Genomic DNA, 27,065 nt, shown 5'->3' on the forward strand with positions numbered 1-27,065 from the left:
AGACATCAACCACCTCTATAAGTTTGTTTCAATGACTAACTACTTTCTTGATAAATAAATTTTTCTTAATATCTAGTCTGAACATCCCCTGACACAGCTTGGAGCTATTGGCACATGTTCTGTGACACTTAGCAGGGAAAAAAGAGAAGGACCTCCCTCTCTACTTCCCCTTTCCAAGAATTAGCAGAAAGCAACCTTTTCTCCAAGCGTAACAAACCTGACCTCACAGGATATGACTTTTATCCCTTTAAAGAGTGTTCTTGTGCTCCTCAAGCATCTTAATATTCCTTTGCATTGTGAAGCACAGAGCTGTATGAAGTTCTCCAGGATTGGATTCACCAATACTGAATTCAGTGCATGAATCTCATCTTTTGACCAGCTGCTTATGCAGTCCTTAAAGCACCCCAAAATATTATTTACCCTCTTGACTTCCAGGGAAACTTGCTGGTGCTATTGTGTGTGCCTAAGTTGCTCCTGTTAATCGCTGTGCTGTCTTTCTGTCTAACAAGCAACTTAAAAAGTAATAATAATGAAAGAAGGTAGAGCTATCGGAATTTAATGAGAGTAACTACAAAGAATTGGGGTATCATGAGGAATAACAGGAGAATTTGGCAGACATGAAGCCAGGAATAGCAGCTACAAGATATTAATGTGATGGAAACTAATGGTGAGTTCACCACCTTACTCAGATGAGCATCAGCATTCAGTACATTGTTCCCTCCAGCCCATTAATTCTGAAGCCAAGCTTCACAGAATTCCTGTATCACTAAAAGCTAAAACATTTCTTTTCTTACTCCCAAGAAATGGCTCAACATTCAAAACTGTACAGTGAAAGAATATGGAATTAGAAAGTCTTAGAACTAGTCTACAAAAATTTTCCCTTTGCACATTGGGCAGCAGATTCCCAGTGGCATTTCCCAGGTATATACAAGTACAGACATTTGAAACTCTTTTTTCATTTTTCTAAGCATTGTTCGGTTTAATTTCAAAATTCTGTATTCTGTAGATGAGAAAAGAATCATGAATAGAGAGTAACTAACTAGTTCTCTTCATGATAATGAATTGCTCTCCTTATGTTATTACATATGTGTATTCCTCATCTATATAGTGATTAAAATGCTTTAATATTATTTTATATTTATGTATTTATATGCTTTAAAATTATTTGAATCCTTTGTAGACATCCATTATAGAACCTGCTAGTTATGATTTAACGAGTTTTCTTTGGGGAACCAAAAATTATTTCTTGGCAGTGGTCTAATAATTTTTCACCAAGTTTCTTTATGAAACAGACAGTAAAATTATTTGTCTCCTTACATGTGGTTTGTAAAACCCAATGTTGCAACAGAGAAGCACAAATAACAAAAGTAAAACAGAAAAATGCAAGCTGAATAAGTGAATATAATCAAAGGGTTGCCTACTCTTTTTTTTTAATTTTTCACAAAATATTGATTTCATACTTAATAAACTGTTTTTTCACTTCTTAAACTTTGTTTATTTCTTGGCTCTTGCTTAGGATAACAGGGAATGGGTTGCTTGGCAGAAGCTTTCTTCTGTTATAGGTTATCTCACAATTCTAGTTACGCTTGGTTCTTGGCTAACTGAAAACATGCTTCCCTGCAGTTGAGACAAGCATTGTACGAGTTATCGAAAAATCAACTCTGTGCTCTCCTGCAGTCTTGAAGATCTGTTTGGTATTATTCCCAGGAGCACAGAGTGATTTGTACCAAATTTATTCACTTCAGTCCACCACAGAGAGTAATAAATATTTTTCAATGAAGTATACATGCTTAATGCTATCACTTTTTAGTCTTCTATGTAAACAACAGTTGATTTGTTCAAGAACTACTTTGTACTGACTGTACAGTCGCATTAAACATCTTTCCTCTTCCAGATTATATAACTCACATCTGGTTTCTTAACCTTGGGATCTCTGCCATGTACTGCTATATCTATCATTGTTTTTTTGGCAGAAACCTTTAATTCTGCCAGTTTTCCAGTGCATACTTTTTACATATTGTGACAAATGCGCACTTTAATTTCTTCCTTGTGCCAAGGTCAGAGACAGTTAACTTGTTGTTCCAGCTTTGACAGCTCTTTAAAGACTTACTAATACAATTCATTACCAATAATATTTGCTCTCTTTTGCATGGCATCCAAGAAAAATTTTAGAAAGTAAAACTTTAATTATATTTTTGGCAAGTTAGGAACAGTACTTAATATAGCAATTAGTATATATATATGTATATATCAGTTGTAACTAAAGAGATATGTTTCGGTTCCTGAACTTCACTTACAGTGAATATTTTCTGTGTGATTCTTCTAAGGGCAAAATAAGTATAGAGCATTTTAGACTTATACTTAGCTGACTCATTAACAGAGAATCAATTTCACTCCCACTCTGCATAATTTATAATGAGAGAGTGGGAGAGAATTTATCCTTCTCTGAACTGAATGCAAAGCACAGCTATTCTGACCATGTTTACCTTTATAAAAACATAAATAGCAATGTAAAGCACCAGATAATATTAATAGTTATTTTGTTCTAAGTTATCATCATTTATAGTCTCATATTTTTTTCTACTAAAAATATATCAGTATATATTTATCCAAATATTTTATCCAAATGTTTACACTAGTTCTTTCTCAGTTAAGTGCTCAGTTAAATTAAATTCATGGCCCTCATGAGACCACATTAAACTTTCACTTATTTTTCTGTATCAGAATCTTGATAATAGTGAACATGTTACACAGTTCACCTTGGAAACTGGTAGAGAGATTATAATACAGGAGGTGACTTTCAGTCCAAAGCTTCAGAGCAATGACAGTTATCAAAGTATGCTGACATTTTGCTGAGTGTGAAGTCATTTGTGTGTGCCTGTGAACACTAAAGTTTTGCTCTGATCATGCTAATTGTCTCTTCAGAATAAAAAAAAAAAATTACCAGTGGAAATATTAGAGAAACCCCAGTTAGCACAATGAGTTATTTAAAAGAGAAAACCTTATTTTGACGAATCCAGCAAAATACAGTGACTCAGTTGCACTGTTTTGATAGGTTGCAATACCCCATGTCCTCCTGCAACTGCCTTACTTTTGGAGAACAGACTGTCGCATTACCAGTGTGGCTTGAGTAAACAATTCCAGGCTCAGTACAGACAGAATAACAATTCTCACAACTCATTCAGGAGCATAGGTAAATAAAAATATGTGGCAACAGTTCATTTCACTTCGGCTAATTAAATTAAAATGTGTAGAACTGTATTTCTGTGATTAAAATGAAATAATTCAGTTTATTTCCTGAACAGAAAAAGATAAAAATTTTGAAGCAACAGGCACATAGAAAAAAAAGCAGAAAAATTCAAAAGATCCAGTAATATAGGAAAAAAACTTTTGTTGTATGCTAACTGTCCTATATGTTTGTTACATAACACTGAACCTTTGGTATTGAAATGACAATTTTACTATTATTTAGGAAAAAAAAAAAAAGCCATATCACAATATTTCAAGAAATAAGAAAGCTTTAGTATTGGAAAACAGAAATAAATCCATATTTTTTATAGCTCCACATATTAGCTTGAACATAAAAATGCTCCTCAAAAGGAGGTACTATGGGTGATCTGCCTTTTCTTATCCAAACTTTTCCTAATCAAGTATTCATTGTTATATTCTATCACAACATCCTTTCTTCTTTTTCTCCACAAACTGCTCATAAATACATTCAGAGCCAGTTTGCTACCATCCATATTCCCCAAGAACTGATGTTAAATTAGAGCAATTTTCCCATGCTGCCATTTTCCAAAGCATTTGAAAATGCTTTGATATAAGGCCTACAAAATAATTAGTATTACTTTCCATGTGAACTGCTCAATGACATTTGAAGAATAAAAAAAGATTGAAAATAGGCTGAAAATAACTGGAAATATCTCTACTCTATTGGGCACAGAATCCATTTTTTTTAAATCTAGCACACTATGGTGGTTTTCATTATTTCATATGTAAACGCTGAAGTAATAGCCACTTTAGAAATACAAGATGTAGTTTAAATTCTTGGATGAAGACAGACATAAAACATTTCTTGCTTCTGCTTCATACCATTAAGGAAGCATAACAGCTTCAGATATGTTTTCCAACTAGCTAAATGAAAAAGAAAAAAAAACAACCCTAAGGTTTATTCTTTGTATCATAAACATCACCGCACAGATCCAATAAATAACCATAATTCACAGAGCAGGGATGGCTGAAGGCTTTCTTGGTCAAGTATAGAGTATGTTCTTCTTGCTTGAAATTATTTGAACAGCCTTTTCCCATTGGGAACATGAAACACTAAGTAAACATTCATTCTTCTTGCTGCTGCAGCAGCAGATCAAAGGTATTGTTGCTACTAGCTTTTGGCAAAAAGCAATTAGAACATACTCCAATATTGCCTTTATCTTTTGAAGTAGCCCTATTGTAATGTAGAAACCTAATCTTTTCTTTAGGTTCTGAAAATCTCTTCATGCAAGTAAAACTATCCCTATATTAAGGGTTTTTCTACCTCAGAGAAATTCATTCCATCAATCCAGATAGGAGGTCTCTTGAGAATGTCAAAACAGTGTTGTGTAACTCAAATAGTGTGTGGAGTATAACATAAGTTTGCCATTCACACAGTTAAGAAAACACCTTTTAGCCATTAGTATCTAGACCTGCCTCAGTGATGAATTTCAACCAGAGGTTGAGGAGATGGTATATTTCTGCTACTCACCTGCTATAGTTTCAGAGCCTTGCATAAAACAGGCTAAATCAAAGATATCTTTCTAAAACTCACTATTCACTTATGCGTGTTAATGAACTTGGGAGATTTATGTAACACTGCCCCCTGGTGAAACTTTTTGCAAGATTTCTACTTTGAAACAAATTTCTATCAGTTCCTGTTAAAAAGGAAAATCTACAATATTCTTATTTTTTCTTAATATTATCAGTGAGACTTTCAAGACAGACCAGGAATAGCCCTGGGTTCCAAACACTTTCACAGTCACTTTCACATTTAAGGTCATATCAGAAAGAAATTTTAAGCTTACCAATATTTTTATTTAGTACTATTGCACACTGCATAAAACTTAGTACCTCATTTACAAGACCACAATAAAATAAAAGAAGGAATAGCTCTATTGAAGAAAACACAATTAAACAGAATACTATCTATAAAAAATAAATGGAATTTTGGCAGGATACAAAACACAGCAGCTATAATTCTGCATAGAGCAGCTGAGGTCACATTAACTGCTTGGAGGAGAATTTTGAATTGCAGTGGGAATTAGCTTGAATTCAATTCATTGCCTATAAAAGATTACAGCCAAGCTTTTGGTGAGAGTGACTCTATTGGAAATACTAGGTAAGGGATGGATATATCAGAAGAGTTTGGAATCTGGTACCTCTTACTTGGTTACTGGTTTTTCAAAGAATATCTTGGGGCAGAAAGAATCAATCTATTCACACACACTTCAAAGTTATTCTCTAGGTAAGTTTATATATAAATATATAAAATATATATAAGCTATATCATTACACCAAATGTACTTGAAAAGTAAAATAAATTTGATTACATTCATATTCTCTCTACTTTTAAATTTTATTTTTACCTAAAAAAGGAAGTCACTGTGAAAAGTCTTTCGGCACCCAGGTGGCCTTACTGTCTTAGAAGAGAAAGTCTGTATCTTCTATACCTTGCTTTAGTCTCAGCTTCTGCATGGCACCTTGCCAGCCTAACAGAAAGGCATCCGTAATAGCTGTAATATGCCCTTGCCTGTGTCTGTGCAACTACTGCATTTGCCTAGGGAAAGGCTTCCATGCAAGACTGTCTGAAAAGCCATTCATTCTGAGTTTCTGTCTGCATTGTTAATAAGAAACGTTAGCATTCATCTTTTTCATTTTTTTTTTTTAACTAGATTAAAAAAGAAAAGAAAAGCAGCTTTTTAGCTGGTTGAGTATGAGCAAAGTCAGTGTCTTTAAGCAAGAATATCACCTTCATAAAGCTCTTAGCTCTATCTTCCAAATTAAAGAAAAACTGAAAATGCACAGTTATCAACGATGAAAACAAGTTAGCAAAGCTATTATGTAACAAACAAACCTACACACAGATAAGACCTAGTTTAGCCTGATACTACAGCCAGATTCTAGTACACACTTGTTTCTGTTATCAAGCTGTGGCAACTGGCACAACCACTGCTCCACACAACAGTTTTTAGAGGAATCATGCTCCCCTCCTAGTGGCTTCTTGATTACATACTTTTTCTAAATATGCTACAGTTTAAGGGAGAGGTGGTCAAACAGGAGGCAATAACCAGTGACAAACCATTACAATGCTATACCAAAACTAATGCTAGTTCTACTGCAGTGACGGTAAGAAAAAAGAACTCATTGATGCAGTTTTCTGATACTCCAGTCTTCCTCTTTGGTATTAAACAAGTACTTACAATCCCATAGAAGACCAAAAGGCAAAGTTTCTCCCACAGACTGTTTATTTAACTTACATCCCGTATGAAAACCTTTGCAAAGATGAGAACCTGAACTAGGAACCGCCAGGATCTTGAGGCTTTCAGGTCATTCTAGGCAGCTGACAAATGAAAGCTTTGAAGTTGCTAACATCATATAACAACTTCCCTGACAACACCAGATATAAGGATTGTGACTGGGTGGATCTAAAAGGGTGGGTTGGATGCAGGGGTACATGAAATATACAGGCATCATCGCATTTTCTTTCTCAAGTCTTTGGAATGACAGCAAAACGTAGGGTTTCACTGTCCGACTCAGAACACTTGGTCTACGGGGCCAATATGTGAAAATTGGTGGGGTTTCCCTCTGGATTGCAGGCCCTGTATAAAAATCCTGCTTAGTTTTGAGAATCTCATTTCATTTTCGATTATGTGTTTTTATCCTTTCTAAAACATTTTTATTAGATAGTTGATCACTTAGTTAAGGACTAGAAATCTTTGCAGATATCACTCTGCATCACATTTTTTTCCTCCTAATTCTTACATATTGGCTTCCATTCCTATTCCCTCTGTTGAAGCTGTTCTTTACTTTTGTGAACTATATCTGATATGCGCGCGCACGCACACACACACACACACACACAAAGCCCTGAATAGTTATTTTTCAAAGAGGGATTTATAAAAGTCAGAAGACATGCTTCTAGCGCTGGCTTCAATCTAAACCTTTCTTCTTCCTAATGCTAATCTTTTAGGTGGTAGGACACAATGTACTCCTAAGAAGCAAACCAAAAAGGAGAGAAGTGATGTCATTTTCATCAAAACAAAAATGTCTCTTTGGGGAAATTAAGGTTTTATTCTTATATTTTAAAGTGGTAGAATATACTTTACTTGCAGATAGCAGCATGTTGGCTGTCATTTGCATATGGGTTCCATTCTGCTCAGTACAAAGAAAATGGTATTTTTTAGTTCTTTAGCTTATCATTAGTTCTTACGATGAATATTAAAACAAACAAAAAAATCCTCATCCAGAACTGCTAAATAAACTACTAAATAAGCTCATACTACTAGGAAGGAATAGTTCAAGAAAAACAAAGAGGAGTATACCTCCAAGTTCTCTTTGTATCAATGCTACATTATTTGCTTTGTTAAATATTTGAATCCTGATATATGAAATAATCATATAGTAAATATGGATGTTATTAGACAGTGACCTTCTCTGGGAAACTAATGATCTTCTGGAAAATATCCATCAGTACAATAAAATATAAGTTGCTTTCCCATGGAATTAATTCACATGGCCCTCACTGAATTTCCATGTGATCTCATCATATTCCAGTTTGGACTGAAACAAAGTTCTTTATATAACACTACTGCTTTTAAAATCTTTAATGTGTGTAGAAAAGACCCAAGCAGATATCTGGAACACATTTCAGAGAATGATTGTAATCCTTTCTGCATTATGTCAGAATTGTCTTTGCCACCTATCATTTTCAACGTTCCTTGAAAACGCAAGCATTTACAAATAGAATTTCCATGTAAAAGCCTAGGGTATCCACATAGTGTTTTGTTTTGTTGTGAAAGGCTCAGTCCTGCGCATAGACTATACAATTCATAATTTTACTTTAATTGGCAAAAGAAAACTATGATGATCAAGAATCCTTTGGGGGTGTGGCGGGGGGTGATGGACAGTCTTATAGGCGTAAGAAATTTCTGGAAAGGCCAAGCAAAGAATGACAAAACTGCCATGCTTAGATTGGTTTTATCCTTGTATTACCACTAATCATTACTTTCATATCTAATAACTGCTTTTAATGAGCAGTTTATTGTCAATTCCAAACCCTTGGCTTGAGGTTGATAGTAAGGAATTGAATGCATTGAGTACTGTAGCTATTGTTGAGAAGGATAATTCCCAATAATAGCAACACTTGACAACATTTATTTGGAATAATCTACAGAAAGTAAAAATGCAGCAAAAAGACAAGTACTTAACATTATATTCCTTGCTCTCTTAAAACAGTCTGCATCTGTTACTATTTGTTTTTCAATTAATTTTCAGTATTTTTCCTGGCACACTTACCACATATGCATACACATGTATGAGCAAGTCTAGGTATGTCTATATATATACAGTACAATATATACGAGGTACAATACTATCTTGCTCAACAGAACTAACGAAGAAATTTAGGATCAAGTCACATAAGTCACTCTAAGTGGGACATGTGACAGAAGTATTTTCCCCCAAGCTTTTAAGACTTGAGTTATGTATGTAAAGGAGACTTGGGGATATAACAATGTTAATTCATCTACAGCATTCAGTACTGGTGACACTCAACAATGCAGTTGAGTTGATGTGAAGCATGAATTAGGAAAAGTACAAGGCCTAGATCAGCAAAATCTGGATACATTTTCAAAAACCTTGGATTTAACATAGGATTAGTATGAAGTATAACAGATAGGTAGGAATTTGATAAATAAATCTGGGATCCTCACTGAAATCTACATTTTCTCATCATTTATGCTCTATTTAGTATTTCACATACAAATTTTAGTATTTCACATACAGTTCAAAGCTTCCTGGGATGCAATAAACTAAATGTAGTGAATGTATGCTTTGACCAAAACAACCACAAATAGCATTCAGAGGAAAATTTTAGATATCTTACTTTTTTTTTAGAATATAAAAGAAGAGGTAACATGTTTCTTTTATTCTCTAAATGTCTTGGTTTCATGTAACAGCTTGGATTTGTTTGTGCAGTGTCTTAAGTTCTCATACTCAAGATCCAGATGTTTTTTATACTCAAGAGATGACTCTAAAGACTATGAGGTAATGACAACAATAACTAACACCTTTTATCTCTAAGAGGATTATAATCACTACCTTTATTTGTTCTGGATAGCTTAAGATACTGAAAATGCTCTGATCACTTGGATAGGACAGGACACATATTGTACATTTAAAACATATAAGTTTTGTAGAACCTCTGCTGAGTTAACACTTAGCATGTATTCAGTAAAATTGTGATTTGGACCAAAACAGATATTTTCTCCCTGAAGCACAGCATTTATAGCACAAAAGATATCTGTTCTCATCAGTCACAACTTGTTTTGTGTGCCACCAAGGGAAATGGGTACTTCTGAGATATGATTCACCTACACAAATAAAGATGCCAACTTATGGTAAAGTCAAGTGGACTCAGACTCTTCTGACTAGGTTGACTACTAGCCATTAGCAATAAAAAGAGGTGCACATGACTGGCTGGAACTTATACTTTGGTATCTAGAGATACAGTAACTGTATACTGTTTCACATTAAGTACCACATTTACCTGGTATCATCTGAGAAAAAACATTCAAATGCTCATCTTAAGGTTCCATGCACTACAAATGCTCTTTTGTACATGCAGCTTTTTTCAGTTCAATCTTCACATTTATATTTGGTTCTGATATTTTTATTCAGAAGGCATTCTGGATGGTTTCTTTTTAGGAAACTGCACTCAGAATTCACAGATAATCTATATGCACTTAGGCGTTCAGTTTAGTTCTTCATTTTTAGACCTATTTCTTCGGTATATATATAATTGCAATTATCAGGTCAATTTATTTATGTATTGGTTACAGATAGAAAGCACATGGTTTCACACACAAAAATACTTAAATAGGCAGTTTTTATCTATAAGAACAATGTAAGAGGGAAATGTTTCCTGATTTTGGACGTAGAACTTGTGAGAGTTCGTTTTCTTTCTTAATCAGCCTTTTCTTAATACAGTGCTAATTTATGAGTAAATCTGGGGAATTTTGTTAGAATAATAGAACCCTAAACTTAGCATGTTTAGGGATATAACGGCTACAGAAAAGAGGTTGCTTTGATAATTTGACATGACATAAAATCACATATATATGATCTTTGTGCAGAAAGTTCTGCAGGCTGAAAAGTGACCTAAGCACACATTAAACGCACACGTTAACTCATGCCACTATTTCCAAGTGATGACATTAAGATCTTTAATCATCTATTCAGCCCTAATTTTGTTGCATAATATAATATTCAGTTGATTTAACTGACGGGAACAATAAATAAATACATTAACATGGGCTGCACAAATAATCCTGTATTAATATTCAGGCAGTTCTGCATTTTTTTTTTCCTGTCATTCAGACTCATTATCCCAGTACAAAATGCCAGCTGTGACACTGTAGAGTGCACATTAGATTTCTTCAATCACATTCTGGAAATACTTGATTAGCTCCAACTTAGCCTTCTTATGCTTCTACATTACACTGGACACAAGAGCATAGAAGAGCTATATCAGGATTCATGGAAAAAGATAGGTATGAGACATGCCTTCAATGGACACTTGTTTAGAGTTAGCCCCAGGCTGTTATAGCCTGGAATGAAAAATCAGAGCCCTAACTAGATCCTGGATAACATCTGAAACTTCTGTAAACAGGAGAAAAAAATCTTATCTATATACCCTCATAGACTTCCGTGGTTTATACTGCAAAGGGTAACTAGATATTATTGTGAGTGATGCATAATAAACTATAAAAGAAAGAGATGTTACTGGAGAGCATTTGCAAAGAATTAAATTATCACGTGTCATTGTCAGCACAGTAAAGAAAAAGAATTGCCTAAAACACAAGGAATAGATACAGATAATGATAAATAGGAACAACAACCGCCAACAGTTTAGAGAGAGCTAATTCATAGGGATTTTTCTAAGTGATTTAAGCTGCTTGAGATACAATGCCAGCAACATTGCAGTGAACAGGATGAGAACATTTGTTGTTAGGGATTTGGTTTTGATATATTATCCAGACAACCCACACTTGCTGCCATTTCAAAACAAATTAAAGCAGGCAGCCAAATCTATCACTCACACTTGCTCTAACACTGAAACAAATGACATGTTTCATTAACCTATTCTGCTACAAGAAAACTGAAACTAAAGTGTTGAATTTTTAAAATCTAATTATAAATCACAGGAGCATGTATGAAAAAATTGAAACATGGCATATGTCACAAAATGCTCGAAGTATTATGTAGTTTGGTCACGCAACAGAAATAGACTTGTCTGTCAGTGCTGTACAGTGGAACATTTGCTATTCAGCAACATCCACCACTCCTGTCTGCCCAGTGCCCTGCACAGCAGTAATGACATTACCACTCATCACATTTTTATATTGATTAATTGTCAGTAAAATCCAGTATATCTGAGGACAACATCCGAGATGCAGTCCTTGACTCAGAACCAAATGCTTGATTCCTAAAAATAAGTTAAACTTATTTTTAAAAAATAAAAAATAAAATCCGCAAACAAGAAGTTTTGTATTTCCATCATTTTTAGCAGCTGCTTTGAAAAACACTTTAGAAGTTCACTGGAATACCAAGCATGTAAAGTAAAATTTGTTTGATATGCTACATGGAAATTCTTAAATTCTGACTCAGTTTCTAAGCAGATTAAAACACCATTTTTAAAAGGAGGCAAATAGATTTTTACAAAGCCACATCTGATCATAGTGCATTTTATGTTCTGTCAAATAACCACCATACACCTATGAAAGAATCAAAAAATAATTCCTTCTTCAGTAAGAGCAGAAAATTTCTCTACCTTGAGAAGTCACCATTTGCATGTTCTTTAACATGCCATTCTAAGAGGAAGTTAAGATCAATTCTATACTCTGCTAGAACACAGTTGGAACTTTCACAACCTTTGTTAGTGCTTCAACTTCTTAAATGACTTACAATTTTTTACTACAGAACTCTCGCTATCTACTCTTTTCCTTTGTATCCAGAATCAACACTACTGGATAATACATATTACTGGATAAAAATACACTGGAAGAAATATTATGGATAAATTTAGGGTACTATGGTCACCATGGCTAGTGAGATTCCTGTGTTCTATTTACCAGCTATCACAAGGAAGAAGGGAGCCTGCACCCATGTTTTCTTTTGAGCTCCATGCTTTTGATTTGGCCTCAGTTGCATGCTACAGACACAGGTGAAAAAATTATTTGGAGTTAGACTTCCTTTATTTAGTGCTCCCTCACAGGCAGACCTGTAGCAAAGTGTAATTTACTGTCAGCAGACAACAATGATTTCTGCAATTTCTACTCTGTGTTGGGAAATCTTCCTAGGGCTCCATGACCTCCACTTTGCCACAGCGTTCAGAGCCCTTTGGGGGGCCACTGATCACAGGAATTTTCCTTTGCAGCACACACTGCCCTCCAGCCTGTTTTCTTGCTTTAGCTGTGAACTTTTACTCCTCTTCTGAGCCAAAAACAAGCAGAAAGACTGTGGGACTACTGTTGTCCTGCAAGCTAGGCAGGGGAGATTGTGCTGTTAGCTTGAATGCAAAAGAATGTGAGGCGGAGCATACAATGACTCCTCTTAGGTTACATACAATCTAACTAGCAGTTACGCAGCTTTTATTCTCTATTCTCCACCTGTAGACCATGTATTATTTCACAAAAAAGTGTTATGTTTATTCTCACTTTACAGATGAAAAAAAATCAGAAATTTTCCTAAGACACAACACAGTTTAAACAAGAATCAAGAGTCAGACCTTGACTGACAAACCTATGTCCTGGAAAGTCCTCCAGTTGCTGGACCAGACAATTTTGATGAGATATTGAGTAAGTGATCTTATTTGTTTTTCAGGTTAACTAAACAACATTTTGAGATAACAGTATTTTTGCATTGCCCTACACAGACTAAGAAAATCAATCTTCGACAAAACAAATTTTAATAGCACAATGAAATACTCTGAAGTTTAGTTTCTTCAAACTATCAGTTGTCTAAATACTCCAGTCACAAACACACTAAAAAGTCTCAGCAATCGCACAGTAGAATCTTAATTTTACATGGACAGCTTGAATAACATTGAAAATGTGAATGTCTGAATTTTTGTAGGTTTGATATTGTGTAATGTATCTACTGTCAAAGGGTGGACACAGTTGTAATATCAAATTGCAGGAAACATTCCTTTGTCTTACAGAAAAAAAAAGATCAAAGAGACATTTTATCTCAAATATGAGATATACAGATTTATATTCAACAGTTGGCAAAATATCTGTGTTCAATAAGAGCTGCCACAAAGAAGTCACAAGAAATCATTTATGTCCAAGGAATAAAGGCATGACTGAAATTATTTTATGTAGTTTGTGTACCAAATACCACAGCAGTGGGCAAAATAGAGACTTCAAGTGATTGCTCACTAACCATTTTGGCAGCAGAAAACTATTCATATATTTGCTTTGTAAAGCAAGAAACTTAACCTTGCAAAGAAAATAACCTGTGTGAATTCTGATTTAAGGGTAAATATTCAAGTAAAACATTGAGATGACAGTCTCAGAAGAGGTATGTAAAGGGGTTATGTTTCCTAATGAAGAAAAGAAGGAAAGCTCAAGAAAAAACCTAAGCAGTTCATTCTGTCATAATACATTGCTGCTGATGCTAGAGTATGCATAAGGAGTTGGAAAAAGTAAAGGGATATAGATTTAAAGCCAAAAAGAGTAGTAGACTTGGCACATTTCAGAATTCATGATGGAAACTGTGTTTGAGATAAATCGTAAAGCAGAAGTGTCAAGTAAAGCTGAGAATTAGCCAAGAAATATAGAAATACAACATGCTAGAATTGAATTAAATTGGGATTTCATAGCTGAGCACAATGTAGATGTTCGACAAACAAAAAAATTCAGGCTTTGAAAATCATTTGGAAATACCAAATCACAAATGCAATTCTGGATATCTTAAGTATTATTACATTTTCACATCTACTCCCTTAATTGTTAAGTTCTGCAGACCTCAAAGTGCCATCACCACCAGTTCATAGAGAAAAGTATATATACTTGGGAATCCTACCTTCCAGAAAAGAACACTCTGCTCATCAAATTAATGGTACGCTATTCCCTTTTCCATAGCAGGATTAATGGGGCCAGAAATTAAATTTTGCAAGAGAGAGTGCTTGACTCTGTCTCAATAGTTAGCAAATGCCCCTGTTCCTGCACAAAAAGAAAATATAGCTGTGACCTCACAGGCTTCCATTATAGAAGCTGGCCATAGGAACTGTTCAGCTACAGCCTGCTGAGACGTCCAGTTATTCACCTTGGCATCCACCTTGTTATATACTTTCACAATGGAATCTTTGCTGTTTATGTAGTGCTGAATACCTTAATGTCAGTTTCATCTAATCATATTATTTAACAAGGGGGAATTTAGGAGATGGTCTTGGAAACATTGGCAGTCTCTTTTCCTGAAAGTAAATTTATCTATCCTACACTAGCCAGCCGCTGCTTACTAGGAGGCTGTCATGGTTTTATGACTTTTCATTATCAGTATTCCGCATAACATCATATAGGGCATTAGGAGTTAAAGAGTTAATGTTCCAGTTCCGGGTACCTGCTTCCCAGAAGAGAAGAATTACATGCCCCAGAGGACTTTGCATTCAGAGGGAAGATAAAACTCCTGGCAAGCCATGAGATTGCTCTCTCTTTTCTCTTCTGCTCGATCCGACTACACATCTGGCAACATTAGAGTAAGGCCTTCAGTTTTCAGATATTCTCTCTCATTTTATTTGATTTATTAGCTTCAATCCTAATCATATTGTACTATATAGTATTATAGTGCATTATCTTGCATTCTGATACCTTATTTAGTAAATTAGTTTGTTTCTCCTCAGATCATTGCCGCTGTTTTGCTTTTAGGCCCATCTCTCTATCCTTTTCCTCTTTTCCTTTTCCCAGGGTGCAGACCTGCGAGCTCCCTCAAGCTGCTAGTCACAGAACTGGGCCAAACCAGCCCATACACCACTGACATTCTTGGTGGAGAATGCAAGCGTAGGCTGCTTTTTGGCTTTTAGAACGAATCTCTTTCTGCTTTCAGAGAGCTTCATTAGAAGAGGTTATCAGTTCTTCACTGAAAACACAACCTTGAATTGGATTGCCAATATTCTGGGATACTTGTAAAGTACTGCTAGCTTGCTTCTATAAAGAGAAAAAAAAGAAGAAAAAAATAAAATGATCCCACCTTCTCTTTTAGAACAGTTTCCAGAGTTAGCTGCTAATTCTACAGAACTTGAAGAACTTTTGATTTTTGAACAGTCTTTTATTCTCTCCCTTCTAGCCTTACTGCATAGTTTGAGTGCTTGCGTGATCATATGTTTTACTTCTTTGGTCACATGTTTTATCACCCTGTTTGAACTACTCATCATCTTTTTAATAATTTCACTCTGTCTCTTCATTACAAGCAAGCTTTCCTCAGAGACAGAGGATAGAAACTGGCAGGATGTGTGGAAGGACTTGGGAGAAACTTTAGAAAGAGTGACATCCTCAGAGTCACGTAACCACACTCCTGAACACGTTTAAGATCCTAAGAGCCTAAGCAGATTTTGAAACAGGGATGCTCTGGCTCAGGCAGATTTGAGGAGACAATTATTTAGGGCCTGACTTATGACTTTCAGACCTTAGTCAATACTAACCTATGCAATAGAGACTCCAAGGCAAGAATGAAATTCTCCAGTGAGAGAGTCTCTGAGTTGAAAAGGAAGGTCTCCAATCCAAGAGAGAGTCTCCAATCTGAGAGAAACTCCAGTCGAGAGAAAAGACCTCCGATTTGAATGAGATACCCTTCAACCTGAGCAAGATACCCTCCAAACAAAGCAAGACACCCTGCAATCCAAATTCAATATCAATAGCCTCCAAACAGAACGAGACAGCCTTTAATAGAAACTAGTCAGCCTCTAATCCGAATGAGACCCTCCAAACCAAGCAAGACACCTTCAAGTACAAGTTTAATAGCCTCTGAACCAAACACCCTCCAATCCAAACCAAACAGTCTCCAAATTAAACAAGTCAAACTTCAATCTCAACGAGATATCCTCCAAGCTGAACAAGACCTCCTCCTAACTGAATAAGACAGATTCTAAGCTGAGCTGGAGTAAGAGCATTCAAACTGACCAAACTGGTCAGTAGCAGGAGGCACCAGAATCAATGTCATTTGCCTCTGTAAAAGAACAGAAAAAGAAACAAGCATCACCTCGTTTAGAACAGAAGAAAGGGGAGGAGGAGGAGAAAGTAGAAAAAGCAGAAATTAGAAGAGAAGGAAATAGGTCCAGTGGTGTGGCTCCGTCATTCAAAGGATCCAGAGAAAGGGCTTAGACCCAAGTGCCCAGGAGGATAACAATAAGCCCCAAAAGAGTAGAAAGTGGGGAAAACAATATCACCATTACTACTTGACCTCTAAGAATGACTGAAATTTGAGGATTGAGAAAAGGTCTTTCACAGCAACAAAATGAACTCATTGTCACCTGGTTACTTCAGTGTTGCAACAATGGGGCCAACAGTGTATTGCTAGATAGAAGAGAAGCTCACCAACTGGGTAGCATTACTAGGGACTTAGATATCAGCAGAGATATTAGTGAACCTCAGGATGAGGCCTTCCCCCTCCAGAAGCAGATGCTGCTAGCCATAAAGGAAAAACACCCCTTCGAACATTATCTGTTGCCTTAAAAATGAAATGGACTGCTATGAAAAATGGCATCTATTATTTGAGAGAATGAGTCATGGTGGAAAAGTTACATGACCGCACATTCATTCCTGATGATCCAAACCAAGATCATGATTCTGAGACAGTCAGGTGTACACCAAATACGTGGCATAAATTCACACGAACTGCACCAGAAAGGTACACCAGTACATTAGCAGCAATGTATGGCAGAGAGCAAAGACCACCCTCTTCAAATGAACTGATAAATAGACTTCATGACTTTGAGTTACATTTAACCCCTCTACATGTTTCAGCCATTTCAAAAGTAACTGAAAAACAGGACAGAATGAAGAGAAATCAAGAAGATATGATGGATGAACATTCTACTGTGCCTTATTGTGATGAAACTGATGAATCCATGGTGGTATCAGAGGCACCCGATGGGGATCAGGATTACCAAAACAGCCTACTGGAGGTGCTGATCCAATTGTTTTCCTCCTGACCTGCATCATTTAACGTCTCAGCTATCAAAAGATGACATCCTCCTGCTCGACCAAGTGATGACAGTAAGATTATGTTACTTACTTCCTTGCGGCCTTACCGATGTGACCATGCAGATGAAGAAGTGGCATAAAAAACCCACTCCTGCACTTCAAGTACAGGTAAAAGAATTACAAGACAAATCAATCACAAAGCCAAACTCCTCCAAAAAGGTGATTGTTCCAGTTGCGGAGGGACATGGCAAAAGCTCTAAGGACCTTGACTGATCATGACTCACAGAAGTCTGTGAGTCTAGCCTGATTTAGTATTAAATGTGGAGGTTGGTTGCCCTGCATGTGGCAAGGGGATTGGGGATTCACGAGGTCTCTTCCACCCCTGGCCATTCTGCAATTCTGTAAGAAGAACAAGAGGCAACAAATAGAGGGGCCTTGCCACCAGCCAGTGGGGGGACAGGGACAATAGATGCACTGTACCATGTGGATTAGATGGCCTCACATATCAGAACCACAGAAATATAAGGCACTAATAGACGGTAGTGCACAGTGCACTCTAAAGCCCTCAGGTTATCAAGGGACAAAATCGATTTGTATTTCTGGGGTGACTGGAGGTTCCCCAAGAGATGACTATGCTGGAGGCCAAAATAAGCCTCACTGGTAAAGACTGGTAAAAAACACCCTATTGTGACTGGCCCAGGGGCTCCATGTGTACTTGGCATTGATTACCTCAAAAGGGGATATTTTAAGGAATTCAAGGAGTATAGATGGGCCTTCAGAATAGCTGCTGTAGACACAAACATTAAGCAGCAGTCTGTTTTGCCTGTCCAGTCAGAAGATCTGTCTGTTGTGGGGTTGCTACATGTAGAAGAGCAACATGTACCAATTACTACAAAAACAGACAACAGACAGCAGTACCGAACGAGTAGGGATTCCTCACTCCCCATTCATAAGTCGATTCATCAACTAGAGAGTCAGGGACTGATCAGCAAAACTCGTTCACCTTTTAACAGCCCCATTTGGCCAGTGCGTAAAGCCAGTGGAGAATGAAGGCTGACAGCAAACTACCGTGGCTGGTGTCAATAGCAGCCAAGTGGTATAGGCTAATGCCTTCTTTTACATTCCTTTGGCTACAGAATGTAACTACAGATCACTTTTACCTAGAGGGGAGTTCAGTATACCTAGAATCATTTTTCCTCAAGGGTGGAAACAGTCCAACAATTTGCCATGGGTTAATCCAAACTGCACTGGGACAGGGCAGTGCTCCCAAGCACTTACAGTACACTGATATGTTATTGTGTGGGGCAACACAGCAGAGGAAGTTTTCAAAAGGAAAGATAATAATTCAGATCATTCTGCAAGTTAGTTTCACTATTAAGTGAAACAAAGTGAAAGGACCTGCACAGGAAATTCAGTTCCTAGGTATACAGTGGCAAGATGGATGTCACCACATCCCATTATATGTGATCAACAAAATCACTGCCACGCCTCCACCCACTAGAAAGAAAGAGACACAATCTTTTATGGGCACAGCAGGGTTTTGGAGAATGCGCATTCCAAACTATAGCCTCATTGTTAACCTCCTTTCAGGTGATGTGGAAGTAGTATAAATTTGCATGGGGCCCGAGCAGCAGCATGCCTTCGAGCAAATCAAACAAGAGATAGCCCAAGCCATCGCCCTGGAGCCAGTACAGACAGCACAGGCCATAAAGAACATCCTCTACACTGCTGCTGGAGAGAAAGGTCCCACATGGAGTCTGTGGCAGAGAGCTTCAGGTGAGATCTGAGGCTGATGTCTGGTATTCTAGAATCAAGCATACAGAGGGTCCAAGGAGTACTACGCTCCAACTGAGAAGATGATCTTAGCCATGGATGATGGGGTTCAGGCTGCTTCTGAAGTAATCAGCACTGAAATGCAGCTCCTTCTAGCACCTGGACTGCCTATACTGAACCAGATGTTTAAGGGAAAGGTTCTCCCCACCCATAATACTACTGATGCCACTTGGAATAAGTGGATTGCATTGATTACACAGTGAGACTGGATGGGGAACCTCAGACATCCAGGAATCTTAAAAGTGATCATGGACTGACCTGAAAATAAAGGTTCGGAACATCACCAGCAAAAGAGGTATTGCATACTAAAAAAGGCCCCACCATAGAATGAAATACCAAAAACTGAAATTTTCCCTGTTCACAGATGGATCATACTGTGCTGTGGGGAAGCATCACAGATGGAAAGCTGCTGCGTAGATCCCCACACAAGTTCCAGAGGTAAAGGCTGTCCAGCTGGCCTTTGATGTTGAACAGGAGAGGTGACCAACGCTTTATCTTTATACTGACTCACAGATGGTGGCAAATGCCTTATGATAGTGGTTACAGCAGTAGGAACAGAACAAGAGGCAAAGAAGGAGTAAAGGAGTAAAGCTATTCGGGCTTCTGAACTGTGGAAAGACATCACCGCCCAAATAAAGAATACAGTTCTAAAGGTGTGTCATGTAGATGCTCACGTGCCTAAGAGTCAGGCTACTAAAAAACAACAAAATAATCATCAGGTAGATTGAGCTGCCAAAGCTGCCAAAATTAACATGGCCTCAAATAGATTCGGACTAGTAACACAAGCGTGAGTTATTTCTCAAACCTAAGGCCATCAAGGAAGAGATGCAACATACAAGTAGGCTAAACAGCAAGGGGTGGATTTAACTATGGATGCTACTGCACAGGTTGTTTATGAACTGTAACACTTGCACCACAATTAAACAAGCCAAGAGGATGAAACCTCACTGGGGGGGGAAGGGTTTAATGCTTGTTAGTTGTTTGTATATATTAAGCATGATGTACTGATGCGGAATAAGGGGTGGAATGTCATGGTTTTATGATTTTTCATTATCAGTATTCCATATCATAACATCATGTTGTGTATTTGGAGTTAAAGAGTTAGTGTTCCAGTTCCGGGTACCTGATTCCCAGAAGAGAACTACATAGCCCAGAGGACTTTGCATTCGGAGGGAAGATAAAGAGAGGGCAGTCTCATGACTTGCCAGGAGTTTCTCTTCTACTCAACCCAACTACGCATCTTACAACATTAGAGGAAGGCCTTCAGTTTTCAGATATTCTCTCTCATTTTATTTGATTTATTAGCTTCAATTCTGATTATATTATACAGAATTATAGTGTGTTATCTTGCATTCCAATACATTATTTAGTAAATCAGTTCGTTTCTCCTCAGATCATTGTCACTGTTTTGTTTTTAGGCCCATCTCTCTATCCTTTTCCTCTTTTCCCTTTCCCAGGGTGCAAATCCATGGGTCCCCTCACCCCACTTGTCACAGAACTGGGCTGAACCTGCCTGTAAACAATTGACAGAGACATAGAATATAAAGACTGGTAGGAAGACAGCTACTATCCTGGACTGAAATTCCTGGCTCAGGAACAAGCATGCAAATAAATAATTCGAAACTACACTAAAGAACATCATTTTCTTCTGCTTTAGTGAATCTTTGACTCTTTACAATAGCACAGCTTTTACAAGAGTTATTAGTGTATGTATCCATGTGATATGGGCAACACAGAAAAAAGTAGGAATGTGTAGAGTTAAGGGAAAATAACGAAACCTATGTCAATTTGATGTGATTTCTAAACGCTACAGTGAAAAACAAGCATTTCATCTGTTTCTTTCAAATTTCACCTGAAACACCTAGTAACATGAAAGTCATTCACATTGAGTAAAAGGAAAGACATTAACACTTACTACCAGGAGATGACTGCAACCTATGACTGTTGCTCGGAGGGAGGCACTTAAATGGGTAAGCATTTAATCTATATCCTTCGGATAGAATACCTGCTCAGGTGGAGAGATCTGATCTGGGCATATTTACATTAAAAGTTGAGTAACTTGGCTGCCCAACATGGACTGATTCCATTTTGAAACATCTGGTTTTGTCTATTTCAAGACAGTAGGCTCAGCATCTAACTTACTGCATACAAGGTTGCAGAGTAGGTGCCTAAACCAGAAGTTGTACAACCCATAGCACTATTGCAGACATCTTGCAGATATATTCCAAAGTTTATGAATTAAAATACTTCAAACATTACTCATGTATAGCAGTGCTTCCTGGACAGAACTCTGAATATGTGTTGAACAATAATAATCACCCATCTTATTTTTAAGAATCCCTGGAAATCCAGTGGAAATTGTGAACTGTGGTATTGTATTGAGTGGAGGAGTACAGGGCTTTAATGTGACTACTGGCAATTCAATTTTTGGATGATTTATATGTGGTATTTACAAAATAAATGTGCCCCTTTTTCACTTACATTGATTGTAAATAGTAACAACAAAATTATCTACATGGTTTGAAAGATTTCAAGTTACACTTTCAGTAAGACTCATCTCCATCAACAACTAATTTATCACAATCATTCAAAAATTTTAAGGTGAGAATACAGAGGTGAAGGTTATTTGACCTCACTTAACCAAAACAGAAATGTAATTTGAGGAACTCATTTGATCTTTTAAATCAATAGATAAGCAGCATATTGCTTTATCAGAGGTTTCCCATCAATCCAAAATATCTTCTCTTAACTTTTGCTTAACTTCTCACACTACAAAATCATAATCACAAAACTAGAGATTTTTGAAATGACTACAAGCATCAAAGCAATAAACTACTACAGTTGTTAACCTTTAGAATTGTGTAAATTAAGGAAAATTAAGTTAGTTGCAAATGGGCTTATTTCCAAGAATTTACAGGCTGGAAGTAGCAACATTAGTATATGTCTTCAGACTCAAACTAAATATCTGCACATATAAAGAGAATCATGAAATAATAACTAACTGGGAGAGATTAGTGACAGACATATCCATACACAGTTCTGACAAAATAAAACTGAACTGATTAAAAGGAATCAATCAACTGACACAACTTAAAGAATCAACCCACACGTTACTGTGCTTCAGGAAGAGAGAATTCTTATTCTTCTTGGCACTCAAGAAGTTTGCATTTTTAGAAAGGTACCTGTGTTATTCACTCAGACAGTCCAGGTAGGGCAGCAGCATGACCTTGCTTTCATCTTGCTGTTTTCACATGTCAAAAGGTGAGTTAGTAGGAGAATTAACAGAGATGAGGTTGTAACAGTAAATTACAAATCTTTCATAATCTTGGCAAATTGCTTGTCCTTCCTCCTTTGTCATATTTTCCAATGCTTTAGGTATACATTTTCTCAAAAACAACCCTAAATAGTGGGTCACATCCCTATCATAATTCTATCTACATGACCTATGTGATTTGCCTTCCACCAGAAGGTGGCTACATGCCTTCTTGACTACACTTCTATCTACATCTCTTGCAGGCATTATCATTTATCTTACTGAAGATTGTTTCAGATGTTTCAAATATGAAGCAGAATATGTGCAAAATGCATGTGAAATATCTGAGGATCCAAAAGGACTACACAATAGCTCAAAAAGAAAATAGGTGGTCTTCAGCAAGCTCTGGATAGCCATTAATAAGCTAGTTTTACCTGTCTCCTTTTAAGAGCCAGTATAAGATGACTGTTCTCTCTGCAAATTACATGGGCTGTCTTCAGTCAGAGTTGGTCTTCACTTTTATGCGTGGCATAAGGAGCAAGAAAGGATTGAGATGATAGCAGCTTGTTAAGTGTATGTTCAGTGCTATATTCATGTGTACATTGTAATTTCTCATTTTAAAAAAGGTTCAGTCTTCACTGAAACTAATTGGGAAGGTTTGGAACTAATTTGAATTTTTGGTTTTCTAGAGAGAAACTAAAACAAAAGAGGCATTGAGATTAACAATTAACACTAATTCTTAGAGGCAATCCGTTTAGGATTAAGTACTTCAGGAAAGTCTTATGTTTGTTTACATGTATTGTGACTCTCCAACCAATAAATTAATTGCATGTTTATGTATTTCAGCTTCATTCTTTGTATTCTCACTTCAAACATGTCCTTTGCTGCTCTTTAAAGGAGAAGCAAGCTCCCATGCTAAAGTTTCCTTGCTTATTCACCTTTATGTCCTCAATAGGGGAATTCTTCATTATGATGTTCTCAGCACAACAGGACAATCTCAAGAAGAAAAACATTCCTAGACAGTAACTACCTTTGCTTAGAAACAGTGAAATGGCCTATTTGTTCTTAATTTTAGACTTCTAAATGCCAGCTAAATACATAAGATACTTTCACTCTGAGCAGAACACAGAACATAGTTTCTTCAATGCGATTTCTCCAGCTAGCAAATATTACATATAAAATTACATTAATATTTTGTAAATTTTTAGAAACCTCTATTCCTACAATTCAGCACTTAGTGTTTTGTTGGTTTTTTTTTTTTTTTTTTTTAATATCAACCTCAGAGTTTTGTCTTTTGGAAAGACTTTGTCACTATCTTACTTTCTTTGTCATAGCTATCAGTGCTGTCCTGGATGGTACTGTTCACTCAGCAGATTAAAGATAACAGCAGTTTAAATTGAATAAGATGTTGCAGTCAAATAAGGAAGGTGGAAAAACATCCAGGACTACATAGCACTCTGGATCAACTTCCACTTTCCCCTGATATTACAGACTGGCTGGCAACATGGCAAACAGTATGCTCCTACACTGTTCTTAGGAGAATTATTTCTCTTAGACTGTGGTGTTTTGTAGACTACGTATCTTACCTTGACATTATAGAAGATGAACTGGGAAGACTGAAGGCTTCTATGAACTGTTAGTATACTTGATTAATCAATCTCTTGTTCAAAACAAGAACTACTTGGCTTTAAAATAGAAAAAAGCAGCAAAGAGTAGGATGGAATATAGCTGTGTTAGTTGCCATTCAGACATCTTTCATTTTCAAAATATTTCTGCCTTCTTCATTCTGCCCTGCTTCACAAGCTATACTCCCCACATCTCCTTTATATTCCTGCTACCCAGTCCTAAATTGGATGTCATGACTTCAAACTTTTTAATACATTATTAATTTGAAAAATGAAACATTAACAAATTGACTACATCCTTTAGATTATTCTGTGTGTCTTTCGGAAGATTCTACAGCATAGTAGATGCAAAAGTTTTTAAAAACATGCAGCAGCTGAGGTGCTTTCACATGTGAAGACAATCTCATAGCAAAAACCATTGAGGTACATTCATCTGTACCACAGATCACAAAAACTGTTTTCACACTTTCTAGAATTAGATAGTTATGCAGCCTCTCTCTTGCTGTTAAGATAATAACAACCTCTGAACTCAGTACCTCTGTCCCTGCTTTGTGTGTGTAACCATAATTTTACAAATTTACTTACCTGGAAGTTCATTTCACATGCTGCATGCATTATATCCTTGTTTTTCATAGCATGTTTTCATTAACAACACATTATTTGAATAGATATTTAATGTTTATTATGCAGTTAATTCTCTCTCTTGCCTCTATCTTCAACCAATGCTGCCTTATTTAAACTGTATTTGTATATAAAATAACCAGTTTTCAAAAGGATGATTCTTTCATTAAATAAATTTTAATCTTACATACACATTTTCAATGGGTGAAACAAGAATCAAACCTTAAGAGAAGATGATTCCAGTAGCCAGAAAATAAATAAAGTTTAATTTAAATGTCTGCTTAGTCTGTCTGAAAAATAGATATCACTTAAAAATACATACATTCAAACTTGTTGAGACAAATGCAACTCAGTAGCACTGGAAATACAATAAAGAGCATAGCCTCTAGAAAACGCTGGCACCTACATGCTGAAATATGAGTTCTAGAAACTGGTACCCCTAAATTGAGCCAAGAAAAATATCATCCACTGTAACTGCTTCTAGTCTGCCTTCTCCTTCCCCTGCTCCCTTCCCCCCCCCCCCACCCCCCAGACAAGTGTGAGCAGAACAGAAGTACCCAAAACTGGAATGCCTGACACAGACTTACACCTAATCAGACAAATGTTTTCTGTCTGCAGCAACAATTCATAAACCATAAAGTAAAACTTCGATCATGAATGAGACTGCTAACATCTGTTCTGGACATTATGCTAAAAGCTCATCCACATGCTAACAAAGGAGCAGAAAGACAGTAGCAGGGATAAGATATGAGGGAAGCCCAAAGAACATCCTGCTCTATTCTAGGCATTTGAACATAATCTAATAACTGCATCAATTTGGAAAGTAATATAATGACAAACACATTTAGTAGCATTTATGACTTCTGCACTAGCTAAAGTAAAAGGAAACGAATAATTTTATAGACAAGCACTCATCCTTGCATATAATTTAATACCATACAAATATTTTTTCCCCATTATAACCAAGAAAGTCTTTGCAGGTTTCAGTCTTCACTCCACACTCCTTTCATTAAGAAAAAAAATCAATCCAGTTACGCTGACAGTCTCTTTTCCAGAGACAAAGAAAAATGAAGATATTGGAGATTAAATAGAGATATAAGAAATAGCTAGCCGCTATTTCAAGTAACAAAACAGAAAAGTTACTTCTTTACTAAGTTACTAAATTACTGAAGCTTCTGCACAGAAATTACAGTACAAGACTGGAAGAAAAAACAGAGGATAGATCTAGAATGGATCTCCTGGTACACTTTCGTACCTGGTTCTTTTGAAGGGCAAAACAGGTTCAAACAAAATACCTTTCAATAAAACTGTACTTAAGAAGTATTTTGTTTTCTAGAAACAGAGTATATACTGCCACATACACTTCTTATTCAGGTCTCTGATGTTTCTAATTTTGCAACAAGTATCAGAGGGTACTCTCTATTGCAATTCTGCAACTCAATTTCTGTGAAATAGGAACAATGTATCACCTTACTTAAGGTGGCCTGGGGAGTATAAATGAGTTTATCAAAGAAGGTACTGGGGACCATTTCTAATGACAAGGTTTAAACAAATAATATTTGTATACTGTATGAGATATGGGATTTTGCTTTTAATTACAGAAATTTAGGCTATTTTCCCTAAAATCCGTACCATAACATATAAGCAGTTCAGTCAGCATTGCACAATAAACTCAGATGTAGCCTTCTAATTCTTGACTTTGCAACATGAATATTTCTACAGTTATGATTTTCAAATTATCAGATTAACCCCTCTCAGCAACTCCCTCATGATATTCTTAATGATAAGAACTATAGATCACATCTTTTTACTTTACCATACATGTTTTTCTTTTTCACATAAGGAATGATTATGCCAGTCATAAATGTCATGAAACAGATTATCTGCCATTGTAGAAACATTAATCATTTACTCAAAGAAGGTATGAAGAACAGATTTTTCTTGAAGGAACATATCTAACCTGACCCAGTACAAACCTACACAAAGAATAAAATATTAAGATCTGATCTAATCTGTTCACTGTACTTGCACTTTCTCTCCTCTAACAATTTGGTTTTTAACATAGTATCAGAGATCAAATTCTTTCGTGTCAATTAATTCTTTTGTGCCTATCAGATACATTGCAATAGTGGATATTTGTTTTTTGCAACCATAGTGATGAAATGTGTTTATTGGCTACAGTCACAAGAACATTAAGTAAGTATTTGTCTTTAAGTTCAGAAAATCTGAACATCAAATAACAGGGATTTGGGGAGTAGAGCTACAAAAGAAGTTGTGCAA

General features: G+C 36.4%; 1 protein-coding gene and 1 long non-coding RNA gene across 4 annotated transcripts in view; one reads left to right on the top strand and one right to left on the bottom strand.

Moving 5' to 3' along the window:
• VEGFC (vascular endothelial growth factor C) overlaps positions 1 to 27,065 on the bottom strand; it is a 201,617-nt gene that overhangs the window by 142,042 nt on the left and 32,510 nt on the right. The window lies entirely within an intron of this gene.
• Positions 14,893 to 20,671, top strand: LOC149918136 (uncharacterized). Its single transcript, XR_016465954.1, has 4 exons — positions 14,893 to 15,010; positions 15,219 to 17,621; positions 19,044 to 19,581; positions 19,651 to 20,671. It is a non-coding gene; the product is annotated as an uncharacterized LOC149918136 (long non-coding RNA).

This window comes from Phasianus colchicus, chromosome 4 (genome assembly GCF_987193195.1).
Source record: "Phasianus colchicus chromosome 4, bPhaCol1.hap1.1, whole genome shotgun sequence".
In the NCBI taxonomy this organism is placed as follows: Eukaryota; Metazoa; Chordata; class Aves; order Galliformes; family Phasianidae; genus Phasianus; species Phasianus colchicus.